Source organism: Diabrotica virgifera, chromosome 1 (assembly GCF_917563875.1).
Source record: "Diabrotica virgifera virgifera chromosome 1, PGI_DIABVI_V3a".
Taxonomy (NCBI): Eukaryota; Metazoa; Arthropoda; class Insecta; order Coleoptera; family Chrysomelidae; genus Diabrotica; species Diabrotica virgifera.
In genome coordinates this window covers 97202386-97216003 of record NC_065443.1, presented here as the reverse complement: position 1 = coordinate 97216003, position 13618 = coordinate 97202386, and positions in this window count along the sequence as shown.

Here is a 13618-nt window from a genome sequence, read left to right as displayed (position 1 = left end):
ACCATTACAGCGGAATGTATGCCCGTTGCACGCTACTTAACTTGCATTTATTTTCTGCAAAAACTAGATGCGCACACAAAAGGTCCCTATTCATATTCTGAGCTGATTGGACCCCTCTTCCCAATTGCTAAAAAATTCCTGTTATTAAATTTAAACCCATAGAAGCTATCCTGCCTCTTGTAAACGAAAATGATCTAAGTCCAGATCAACAGTATTTATTCGAACTATATAATTATATAGTTTTCTCCAATTATTATAATAATAATAATTTGAGATGGAATATGTTCTCAAAGTTTGGCACAGAGAAGTCCAGGATGGCACAAACACGTTGGTTCATGACAGCAAACCGCATTAGAGTTTATGTAGCTACAACTGATCCTTTGTGAAAGCAAGATTTTAGCTGAGTTTGTATTACAAGACAAGTATATTCTCGTATGAGGTTTGAGATAAAACTTAGCCAAGATTAAAATATGGTGCCAGGCATCTGTGGAAATTAATACAGGCCTCGAGAGATTTTCCGATAATGTCTCATTAATTATCAATAAAGTTATTCAAGACAATGCTTAATTTGCACACCCGAAAGTCATTTAAATTTGTATGTTAACAGATTCACGTTAACGTATTAGAGAGGTTGCTGTCAAAAAAATTTTAAAATATAGGAAGGCTGGTATAAAAATTGCGTTTTCGTAGTATCCCAAATCCCTAAATCAATTTCGATGCAGAAGATTACACACATCTCATAGTGGGCGGGTGGAACTCGCCATGCAGCTACCTCATCGTGATGAGTTCTGGGATAAATAAATAATAATATACAAAATAATGTTAAATATGTCCATAATAGTAACAACCTTTCGTGCCGAATATTGATTCAAGCAAAGAGCAGCACAGTTCACAGCGCAAAAATAGTAAATAAATATGAATTGTTTACCCCTCTTTTATATTTTTAGTCCTGGGGGCTGGTTAAATTTTTTTAAATCATGATGAAAATTTCTTAATGAGATAGTAGCATCGATATTAATATTTTGGACGCTAGCCCGCCCCAAAAATAAAGCAAAAAAAATAATTTTTTTTAGGCCCCCGGGGGCCCGGTCAAAAATATTTTAATTCGGCCTATGTTTGGTACACAGTATTAGGACTACCATACACAACTTTTTTACTAGCCCGTTTAAAATTTCCCAAAAAAATTTTTTTTGCCCTTTTTCGGCCCGGCCTAATACATAATGTCCTTTGCAAAATATATAATAAGGATGGGATTATTTTTACCACAATGCTTTTAATCCTTCTAATGCTACATTACCTACACTCTGTATAGTCATTTACTAAAGCTGTAAGCCCCTACTGTTTATAAGTATTTACTTTCCCTAAAATTACCCCTTTAATGTTCGCCAGCTAAATTTTTTCAGCACCAATTAGACGAGGTGCGCGACTGCTCACCGTTTTAAAGCCAAAACTTAGCAGACGAACAAAAAGTTGGGAGAAAGCAATTAGGCCCGTAAATTTCGACTGCGCTGCTCTCGTTGTTGGATACGGCTAATTGTGTTAATGTAATTGAATTTAAAAATATAATTTCCACTATGATTAATTTAACAAAGGGGCAGTTTCGCGAATCGCATGCAAATTAAAGACGACACGAAATTAGAATTTTCTTCGAAGGAAATTTCGTTATCGAACCAAATTGGTATTAATTGGTAAAAGATCGGCTTTGATGTTGCGGGACATATTTATCATAATTAAAAATCTTTTTAACATCGGCGTCTGCCTACAAAATCGAATCAATAGCTGAGAAAATAATATTCTTCTTGATTATGCTGTAATATAAACTGAAATTTTTCTAAGATGAAGTTTTCGATCCTAATAGCATTATTAATAATATTTAGAAAATATTAAAATATTACTAAGAGACTTTTAAATCGAAAACCTATTGGTCCATTTTCTTGGTAACACCTCCAAGGCTTCTAAAATTTGCAAGCCAAATGGATGCTGAAGCGAAGAAGACAAGAGGGAATTCAAAAAACTTACAATTCACGACCCCGTCTGTTCAGCTGGTAAATTCCAACAGAAAATGGACCTAGTTACTCGAAGGAGTAAAGACCAATATAAAAATAAAATAAAAATTTTATTTTTAATTCAGTTGCAATGCGAAGGCAAAACAATCTTACTTTTCAATTAGAATACGGAGCGCAGTCCATTCCCTTGAATCGCGATTTTCGGCTCTTATTGGAGCCTCATCGGAAAGAACGTAGGCTTGTTCTCCATACCCCAATTGATCAGCACTTAGAGGTTTTCCCACCCATTGCAACTGAAGTGGAAATATCAGGTGACTAGCGTCATCTGGCAATTACAAGATTAAGTTTTCGATCCTAATAGCATTATTAATAATATTTAGAAAATATTAAAATATTACTAAAAGATTTTTAAATCGAAAACTTATTGGTCCATTTCCTTGGTAACACCTCCAAGGCTTCTAAAATTTGCAAGCCAAATGGATGCTGAAGCGAAGAAGACAAGAGGGAATTCAAAAAACTGAATTGTCGTGAATTGTAATTTTTTTAATTCCCTCTTGTCTTCTTCGCATCAGCATCCATTTGGCTTGCAAATTTTAGAAGCCTTGGAGGTGTTACCAAGGAAATGAACCAATAAGTTTTCGATTTAAAAATCTTTTAGTAATATTTTAATATTTTCTAAATATTATTAATAATGTTATTAGGATCGAAAACTTCATCTTTTAATTGTCAGATGACGCTAGTCACCTGATATTTTCACTTCAGTTGCAATGGGTGGGAAAACCTCTAAGTGCTGATCAATTGGGGTATGGAGAACAAGCCTACGTTCTTTCCGATGAGGCTCCAATAAGAGCCGAAAATCGCGATTCAAGGGACTGGACTGCGCTCCGTATTCTAATTGAAAAGTAAGATTGTTTTGCCTTCGCATTGTAACTGAATTAAAAATAAAATTTTTATTTTATTTTTGAAATTTTTCTTTAGTGAATTACTAAGTTCTCGGGAAGAGCCGCGTTGAGGATTTAAAACTCGACATTTCGGTACCCATTTTAGATCCATTATCAAGAGGGATAATAGGTTTGTTCTAGTATCAGTTTTAACCTATCAGAGGCATGCACATTGGTTTAATGGTGTTCAAGCACACAAATTACTAGTTTAAAACTACTAGTCGAGCGTTCTAACGAGTAACGAAAGTAAATTTTGATTTGGAAACTGGCTTAAAACGGTCAAAAGAGTTTGCGGATTTTGTTAGGATTTTCAGTTTGTAAATTGCGCAGTGGAATTATTTGTTTGAAGTTTACAAATTTTAAATGAAAGTAATGTGTCTTGACTATGTTACTTACCACTATTTATGTTTATAATATTAATTTGTACGATTGTAATCGGTGTCCGAAATATAATATCTTAAGCCGTAGAAATATTCTGAGGATAGAAGAAGAACGAGCAACAAATTTCATCGAAGAAAAGTGCAACTGTTTAACTTTTGGACTTAAATTGGACAAAATATGAATTTTTTAATTTTTCGAAACTTTCAAAAAATATCTCTAAACCGAACTTTTCTGACGAACGGCAAGCGGGAGAAAAGTTCTGAGCACACGAAAAGAACATGCAGCAAATTATAAAATTTTATTTAATTTTAATTAATTTTGCTTAATTTTATTTAATTTAAGTATTTTTTTTTTATTTCGTTTATTTTATTTTATTTCATTTTTTAATTCCATTTATTTTTTTAATCTATTTATTATTTTTATTTAAGTTTATTCAGTTGTATTTATTTTTATTTACTTTTATTAAATTTTATGAAATTTTATTTAATTTTATTTAGTGATATTTAATATGAATAGGATAAGAGTGGGGGTCGTTCCAGTAAAATCAAACAATGTAGAATGGGGGAAGGTACACCCAGATGATCTGAACTGTGACTGTGGAGAAATACAAAATATGGAACATTCTCTTACATGCATAAACTGTCCTCATCGGTCTACTTTTGAAGATTTTGTAGTTCGCCATCAAAGATGGAACTGACGTAGCCCGATACTGAGCCGAAATTATATGACTGACATATCCAGATACGAAAGAGTAAGTAGGTTTTTCTCATTTCTTTAATAGATGTCGCTATAGCATCCGATACGCGAATTATTTTTATAATTCAGCTTAAATAGAGAGTTTGGTTTCGTTTCGATTCAGAGGTGATCACTGTTCATGTAGCCCCGCTGAGGAGATCTGCAGAGACCGAAACGTACGTATTGGGATGATGAACCGAAATGAAACATAAGTTGTGTTCTTCTAAGTCATTTTTAATTTTACTCATATTTTGAGTAGGTACACGGAACCCACATTCGTTAGAATGTTTCCTATACGAATATACTGTATGTGACTGCACACTGTAGAGTCCCTTTTGTTTTCTTTACATTGTATTCTTGCCTTATAAATTGTAAAAGGCATAGATTAAGTATTTACCCAGAAATTGGTTCCACGAATAGACAGTTTGATTGAGAGACCGAAACGTACGTCTGAACCGAAATGAAACATAACGACGGTTAAATTTCAAAACCTCGTAAGTCGATTTTTGGTCCATAATGACTTTTATACTTTGCTGGTTTATACTTTTACATATCTTTTAACATACCTTGAAAATTCTGCTGAAAATTATCTACGCCAGAATACACTCTAAACTCTAGCTGGATATTAGTGACACTCAATATGGGTTCCGCAATGGTATGGGTACCAGAGAGGCATTATTCTCCTTCAACCTGCTGACACAGACATGTTTGGATGTTAACCGTCCTCTTTACGTCTGTTTTATAGACTACAATAAAGCGTTTGATAAAGTAAAATATGATCGACTCATGGAAATTCTGAAAACTAAAAACCTACATGAAAGAGATTTAAGACTAATATCACACCTTTATTACAATCAGCGAGCAATAGTAAGAATTGAAAAAGAAACATCTGAAGAAATGGAAATAAAGAGAGGAGTCAGGCAAGGCTGCATACTATCACATCTATTATTTAACGCTTATTCTGAAGAGGTAATGCGAGAAACTCTGGAAGATGAAACAGTCGACATAAGAGTAAATGGAGTCTAAGTTAACAATATCAGATATGCAGATGATACAGTAATAATAGCCGATAGTTTACAAGACCTGCAAAAACTCATGAGTAAAATAGTAAGGTGTAGTAGGGAGTACGGACTCTCTCTCAATATCAAAAAGACGAAGTTTATGAAAATTAGTAAAAACAACTATAATAATAACGAAATCTTGATAGTAGAGGGCCAGCAGATCGAAAGAGTAAAATAGTACACTTACCTAGGAACACTTATAATAGAAAGTAATGACTACACTGCAGAAATCAAAGTCAGAATTGAAAAAGCACGTTTTAATTTTATGAAAATGAAAAAGGTTATGTATACAGTGTATTATACTATGGAGTGGAATCATGGACGTTAAATGTAGAGACAATGAGATGACTTAACGCCTTTGAAATGTGCACCTATAGAAAGATTATGAGGGTTTCCTGGGTGTATAGAATTACGAACAACGAAGTACTGAGAAGAATTGGTAAAGAGAAGCAAGTTGAACTTACAATTAAAGAAAGAAAACTACAGTATCTCAGGCATGTGATGCTGGGCGAGAAGTATGGCATCCTGCTACTCATAATGCAAGGAAAGATAGATGGCACAAGAAGCATCGGAAGAAGACGAATTTCATGGCTGAAGAACCTGAGAGAATGGTTTGGATGCAGCTCAAAACAACTATTTAGAGCTTCTTCCTCAAAAATTAAAATAACTATGATAATTGCCAAGCTCCGTAGCGGAGATGGCACCTGAAGAAAAAGAAGACTATCTTTTAAACTACGAAAGCTTGTAAGTCAATATTTAAATTTAATGGTAAAGCGGCATCTACAAAAACCTCGTAAGTAAGATTTTAAGTTACAAAACATCGTAAGTAGCATTTTTATGAGACAAAACCTCGTAAGTATAATAAGTTTTTAAGTTACAAAACCTCGTAAGTTCCTTTTTGACAACAAAAAAACAATATTACTGAACTTTACTTAATGGTAATGGAATCGTTGACCAAAAAGAACCCTATACACAAAAAGCGAATAAATTGAATCTTACATAAAGAATCCAACATGATTTTCGTCTCTCCTCTAAAGTTACATAAAACTGACTTACGAGGTTTTGCAGTTTATCCGTCGATAAGATGTCTTTCATTTTTTATTTATTATTTTTGAAGTTATACTTCTTTACGATCGAGGGTGAAATTATATACTTGCCTGGCGCATGAGCAGACAGACAGTATGCAGTTCGTTGCTAATCTTTCAAATTATGTATGCATCAGCGCAAATAAGTCATTAAAAGAGTATATTAATGTTTTTAGTAAATATATTATTTATTATAATTTTTGTGTCTTTGGATTTGTCTTCCTCGGGAATAAAATATTTTATAATCATAGTCAGTATATTCACTTTAAATTTTAAAGTATTTTATACCTCAATTACTTGGTCTATTGAATTTGTCAGTATGTATGAGAAATCTTGAAAGCTGTCAAAGCAAAGGGAGTTTGGTTCGGTGGTAGCGCGTTCGGTCGGATATCGAGAGGTCCCTGGTTCAATTCCGTGTGTTATCTAACTTTTTTTTTTATTTTTCTAAAACTTCTTTTGTTAGTTTATATACATGTTAGAGTAAAAAGTTCTACTCGCGGATTTGGCCGTTAATTGTTTATTAATTGTTTAAACAATAGCAATTGTTTTGTATTAATAATTTTAATTAAAAATATCGTTAAATTCATCATTTTACTTTGATCAAATATGTTTCTATTTTGTTTTTGATTATACTGAATCCGAATATGGCATTGCAATTTGAAAATTATTATACAGAAGCTGTTATACAGTATGTCTGCGTACTTTTTTCTTATCAATTTTACGAAAAAAAGTTATTCTTCATAAAATGCTCTGGATAGTCAAAAATCTAAGACTCAACCATCAGATATCAAATTTTATCAATTTTATAGGAGTTATGTCAAAAATATGAATTTCGTTAAGGAGTAAAGTACCTTTATATTTCAGAATATCAAAAAATGATATTATGAAAAGTTGTTTGCAATTAAAAAATATGTTTAAATATATAATTACATTATTCTAATCGCAAACATTTTTTCAATTTTTTCTCAAATCACGGATACTCATTATCATTTTATTACAATTATGATAACTATTTTATTATCACTTTTACGAAAAAAAAGTTATTCTTCATAAAATGCTCTCCCTGGTCTAAAATCTAAGATACAACCATCAGATATTAAACTTTTTTAATTTTATACGAGGTATGTAAAAAATATTAATTTTTCTTAAGAGTTAAGTGCCTTTATTATTCACAATATTTCAATTAGAAGGATGTAATTGAACACTAAAACAAAATTTTTAATTCCAAACAACTTTTCTTAATAACAATTTTCGATATTGTGAAATTTAACGATGCTTTACTCTTGAGTAAAATTCATATTTTTTGACATACCTCGTATAAAATTCATTAAATTTGATATTTGATGATTGCATCTTAGATTATATACGATGCAGAGTATTTTAAAAAGAATAACTTTTTTTCGTCAAACTGATAATAAAAAAGTTATCAATCGGTTCCAATTTACGCAGACATACTGTATAAGAGCTAAAAAATTTTTTTTGCTGAACATTTATTATTGTTGATGTTTATTATTAAATGTATTTTAGGTAAGTTTTACAAAAAAAAGTTTTGATCACTTTATATAAAAATTTTTTTAGCTGGTAATTTTCGGTTTTTTTATTACATTTTTGTTATCTTTCTTAATTTTCTCAAAAAGAAATAGTCTATTTCATTTCTAAAGTAAAATAATTTAGTTCATTTTAAAGATTACATCCGAAACTTTAAAAAGCACTTACAAAACTCTAATAGTTATGTTCACTTGAGTAATACCGTCTGAAAGTGGTGGTAATTATATAAAACTACGAAGATTTCAAAAATTACATTTTTAAGACGTCATATCATTTGAATTAAATTTTTTAGATTTTTTTTGAATGAAACATCATTTAGCACGATGCTTGAAAGGTAAGTTGTGCAAAATTTAGGGTTTTATAAGAAAAATTGTATTAGTTACACATTTTTAAATCATTTTTTTAAACAAAATTCATGCAAGGTTCAATTTCCGCCCCCACGGTACTTATACCCATACATTATATTTCTTTTTATTCTAACCATAAGATAGCTTAATTATTCTTCTTTTAGGTTCAATTTGTAAAATTTCATTTAATCCATTAGTTAAAAATTACATTAAAATAACTCAACACCGTGCACTTCGCCGTACGCTAGTTTACAGTGCGCCAATGTTTGTGAGAAGTGTGACTTTAGCGTTATAAATAAAAAATTATAGAAGATACAGATTTAATTTTAGAAAATTATTTATGTAAGGTTTTTCTTGTAAAATTTTCTGAATTTTTTAATGGTCAAGTCAGTTTTGTTCTAAAATTTATATTTTTGGAGTTATTTAAAAATCAAATTTCGTAGTTCATTGGTTTAATAAAAAATGAAGCACCAACTTCTCGAGTTGAACTTTTTGATATGTTGTTTATTAAACATTTCTTAATGAAATTACAAAAAGTTCTATCTTGTTTGATTTTTTCCGAAGTGAAAATCTATATGCACTCCCCTATAAGTAAAATTTAGTTTAATATTTAAATACAAATAACCTGTTGAAAGTATATTTATTTCGTTGAAATCATATAATAGAAGTATAACTTCTTACGTGCGTACAAAGTACACACACATTCTTTTTTTTTTTGTTTTGTTTTAAGTTGTTATTGTCATATTTCATAATCTTAATAATATATGTTTACGAGCATATGTATATGCAGTAAATTCTCATTTTGTTACTCACTCGAAATAGTGTCACTATTTTGAATCGCTAAAACAATGACTGGACTACAAAACAAAGCAAAACAACTAAATCGATAAAAAGATATTGAAGTTTTTTAAAGAATTTGCTTTTCTGACTTTTATTTTATCCAGTGATATGCTTAAACAAACTTTGACATTGGTTTAATATTCCAAACTTGAATTTATTTTATATTACAATATTAAATATTTACTGGTAAATACAACAAAAAATATAGGTATAAAAATTAATTTTTACAAAGTTCGTATATTTTGTGTACCTATTTTATGTCAGTGAACATAAACAACGCCCTAATTTCATGTATTTACAAACGTAAGTAAACTTATTTATGAATTTTTTATCATAATACGAAAACTTTGATGTTTACAGTAATATTTCCTGTTGATATTTACGTAATAGTATAAGAGCTGTGAGACATTTTTGAGTAGGTATTTTAGGCAACCTGAAAATTTTTCAGGTAACTCTTCCATGATAGCCTAATACCAAAATGCCGGTCTGGCTGGAGGGTAGCGGTTATTTTCCCCAAAAAATCCCCCCAAAGTTAAAAAAAGGGTAAAAATTGTTATTACAAAAAATATCATTGACGTGACTTAAAAGTAAATTTAAATATTCAAATATAAAGAAAATAAACAGGCCAGGCGATTTGCCTTTGATACTTGCATGGGCACCCCAGGATTATTTTAAGGGGATGCATCTTAACTTCAGAAGATTTCATCTGAATCTGTACATACTATTAACGAGTATAAAATATACAACTATACATGCAAAGCTATGTACATTCCTTCAGGACAGGGAAGTACAATTATTATTTTGACAGGGTATTTTTTAATATTAAAAATAAATATTCTAAAAAGACAGGTTTTTTTTGTGAAATTTTCCAACTGTCATGTGATCGAACAAATTACGCGTGCATATAAATGAAAAGCGCTATAGGTAAACAGGAGTGTGAGAAAGAGCGTATACCGATAGCTGTTTGCGTCCTCTGTTGTACCTGAGCGAGTCCGTTCGCTCGAGAAAAATCACGTGACCTGGCGATCCCATGTTGTTGTGCCTCGAAACGTCAGAGTAATTATTACATATTATAGTTTTTTAAGTAACTTTTTCTTAATTAAAGGAAAATAATACGTACTATACAATAGATTTTGCAACTATGATAGAAAAAGACAGATTTATTATTATAAAGATATAGGTAGAAAAGTATAAAAGTATAAACTAAATCGATTATGTGTCCGAATCTTGTACTTCTTCTTCAAACTCCTCATCTGAGCTTAAATATTCACTGTCTTCTTCTTCGTCAGACTCCCCTTGAGATTCAGATTCCTCTTCTACATGATCTGTAAATAGTTGTAATATGTATTTAGAAATAATTAAAAATTAATTAGTGATTAATTCATTGAGTTGCCATTGTTGAGATTCATTGACATGTGTTATCGAATAATGTAAAAAATATCATGGACGCAACACGTAACAAACACGGAAATATTATTAAAGATAAAAAGTCAAAAAAATACTCAACACCATGAAGGAAAGAAAAATGAGCTACTTTGGTCATATACTAAGAAATAAAAAACTTGATGTAATTTATAATATAAGGAAAAGTATTAAGTATTAGTTATACATTAATTTTTAATTAATTCTAAATAAATATTTACAACTATTTACAGATCAGGTAGAAGAGGAATCTCGAGGAGTCTCGAGGGGAGTCTGACGAAGAAGAAGAGAATGACTATTTATTTTGGCTCATTTTTCCTTCCTTTATAGTGTTGAGTATTTCTTTTGCCTTTTCATCTTTCTTAATGTTTCCGTGTTTGTTACGTGTTGTGTTCATGATATTTTTTACATTATTCAATAACAGCACATCTCAACAATGGCAAATCTTTCTTCAGATGCGCCCGTGATTGTCCAGGCTTCGACTCCGTATAAAAGGACAGAGAATACGTAGTAATTCAATTAAATTATCGGTAATTAATTTTTAATTAATTCTAAATACATATTACAACTATTTACAGATCATGTAGAAGAGGAATCTGAGTCTCGAGGGGAGTCTGACGAAGAAGACAGTGAATATTTAAGCTCAGATGAGGAGTTTGAAGAAGAAGTACAAGATTCGGACACAGAATTAATTTAGTTTATACTTTTATATTTTTCTACCTATATATTTATAATAATAAATCTGTCTTTTTCTATCATATTTGCAAAATCTATTGTATAGTACGTATTATTTTCCTTTAATTAAGAAAAAGTTACTTAAAAAACTATAATATATAATAATTACTCTAACGTTTCGAGACACAACAACATGGGATCGCCAGGTCACGTGATTTTTCTAGAGCGAACGGACTCGCTCAGGTACAACAGAGAACGCAAACAGCTATCGGTATACGCTCTTTCTCACACTGCTGCTTACCTATAGCGCTTTTCACTTATATGTACGCGTAATTTGTTTGATCACATGACAGTTGGAAAATTTCACCAAAACAAAATTCTGTCTTTTTTAGAATATTTATTTTTGATATTAAAAAATACCCTGTCAAAATAATAATTGTACTTCCCTGTCCGGAAGGAATGTGCATAGCTTTGCATGTATAGTTGTATATTTTATACTCGTTAATAGTATGTACAGATTCAGATGAAATCTTCTGAAGTTCAGATGCATCCCCTGAAAATAATGCTTAGGCGCCCATGCAAGTATCTTGCAGAGTTAAAATCGCCCTCAAATCGCATGGCCTGTTTATTTTCTTTATATTTGAATATTTAAATTTACTTTGAAGTCACGTCAATGATATTTTTTGTAATAACAATTTTTACCCTTTTTTTAACTTTGGGGGGATTTTTGGGGAAAATAACCGCTACCCTCCAGCCAGACCGGCATTTTTGTATTAGGCTATCATGGAAGAGTCACCTGAAAAATTTTCAGGTTGCCTAAAATACCTACTCAAAAATGTCTCACAGCTCTTGGACCATAAAGTTTGTAACAAACTTTAGGTATTAGTCCATTGAATCATGGTTTTTGCTCCAAATTTTAAAAAATCGCTTGGATTGACATGAAATTTGGCATACACGTAGGTAACATGTCAAAGAAAAAAAAATGATACTATGCCAATTTGTGCTTTTGCCCTGGGGTGACTGTCACCCCTTCTCGAGGGTGAAAAAAAATTACGTTCAAAGTAAGGCTGGAAATGGGTAAACTGACTAATTCTAAGCATCTTTTTCTTTATAAAGGTTTTTCACTAAGTCAATACTTTTCAAGTTATTTGCAAGTGAATGTGTTGATTTTTCAATAAAAATACACGTTTTTAAACGATTTCTCGCAAATAACTCAGAAAGTAAGTTTTTTATTGAAAAAAACATTTTTAGCAAAAATATATCATAATATTAAAAAATGAAGAAAATGATGTACGTATGAGGTACGTAGACGTACCTCTAGACGCAGTAGAGGCAGAGTTGTAGCTAATGAAATATAGCTTCATATTCGTCAAATTCCAAATCGAAAATTTCAACGTGAAATATCCAAAAAATATTAAGCACATTTTGGGGAAAACTCATTGCAAGTTTTATTTTTATTTTTAAAAAAACCTTTATTTCTGTTTTTTTTTAGTTTCTAGCATCAAAAGTAAACAAGTTACGCTCAAAATAAAGTTAATACCCTTTTTTGGTAAAAAAATAAATCACCCCCTTATTAGCATCTCAAATGAAAATAATTGTAATCGCTTACTTATGTTTTGTATGATATTGATATTGTAAGTTTTATCGGTTCAAATTTCTTATTTTTCAAATTAGGTTTTAAAGTATAAAGTTTTTAATTTTTAATTTTGAAAAAACTGCTTTTTCTTCAGAATAAACTAAAAATTATTAGTGATACCAAAAATCTCAAAGTAAGACAAAAATGGGTTAAAATATGGCTGTTCAAAATTTGCCTCCGCTCGTGATAAGTGACTCATTCGAAACCTTTCAACTACAGCCCTTTTATAAATAAGCAGTTCGAACCGATGAAACTTACAGATCACATAACAATACATACACGAGTAAAGCAACTTGTGGAACTCTAACGACTAATTTCATTTGGGGTGCTAATTGTGGGTGATTTTGACTATTTTTTACTAAAAAAAAAGAGATCAACTTTATTTTGAAAGTAACTTGCTTATTTTTGATGGTATGAATATTAAAAAAAAACAGAAATAAAGTTTTTAGAAACTTAAAAAAGTTTTAATGATTTTTCCCCAGTGTTTTATTTTTTAGATTACTTGGCGTTGAAATATTCGATTAGGAATTTGACGAGCATGTACCTATTTTTCATTGGCATCAACTCTGCTTCTACTAGGTCTGGAGACCTCATAATATACAGTTGAGTCGAGGGTTCTTTACCCGTTCGTCATCATTTAAAGTATACGAAAGTCGGAAATTTACTAAACTCAACACCAAGTGACACTAAGTAGCTACTGCTCCGATCACGGGTTAAATTTGACGTTATCAAATAAGTACAATGTCAAATGTAAGTTTTGCTTTATAATTTTGGTGCAGAATTACAACTACATACATTTGAAGTAGGTTCATAAATTCTTTTAATATCATTAGTGATCAATAAGTAAATAAATCATTTATAAAAAAATTCAATAATATATTTTCATTTTGTCATTTCATTCACTTTGGCGGAAAGTTAACACAACCATTCCTTAAATGTCA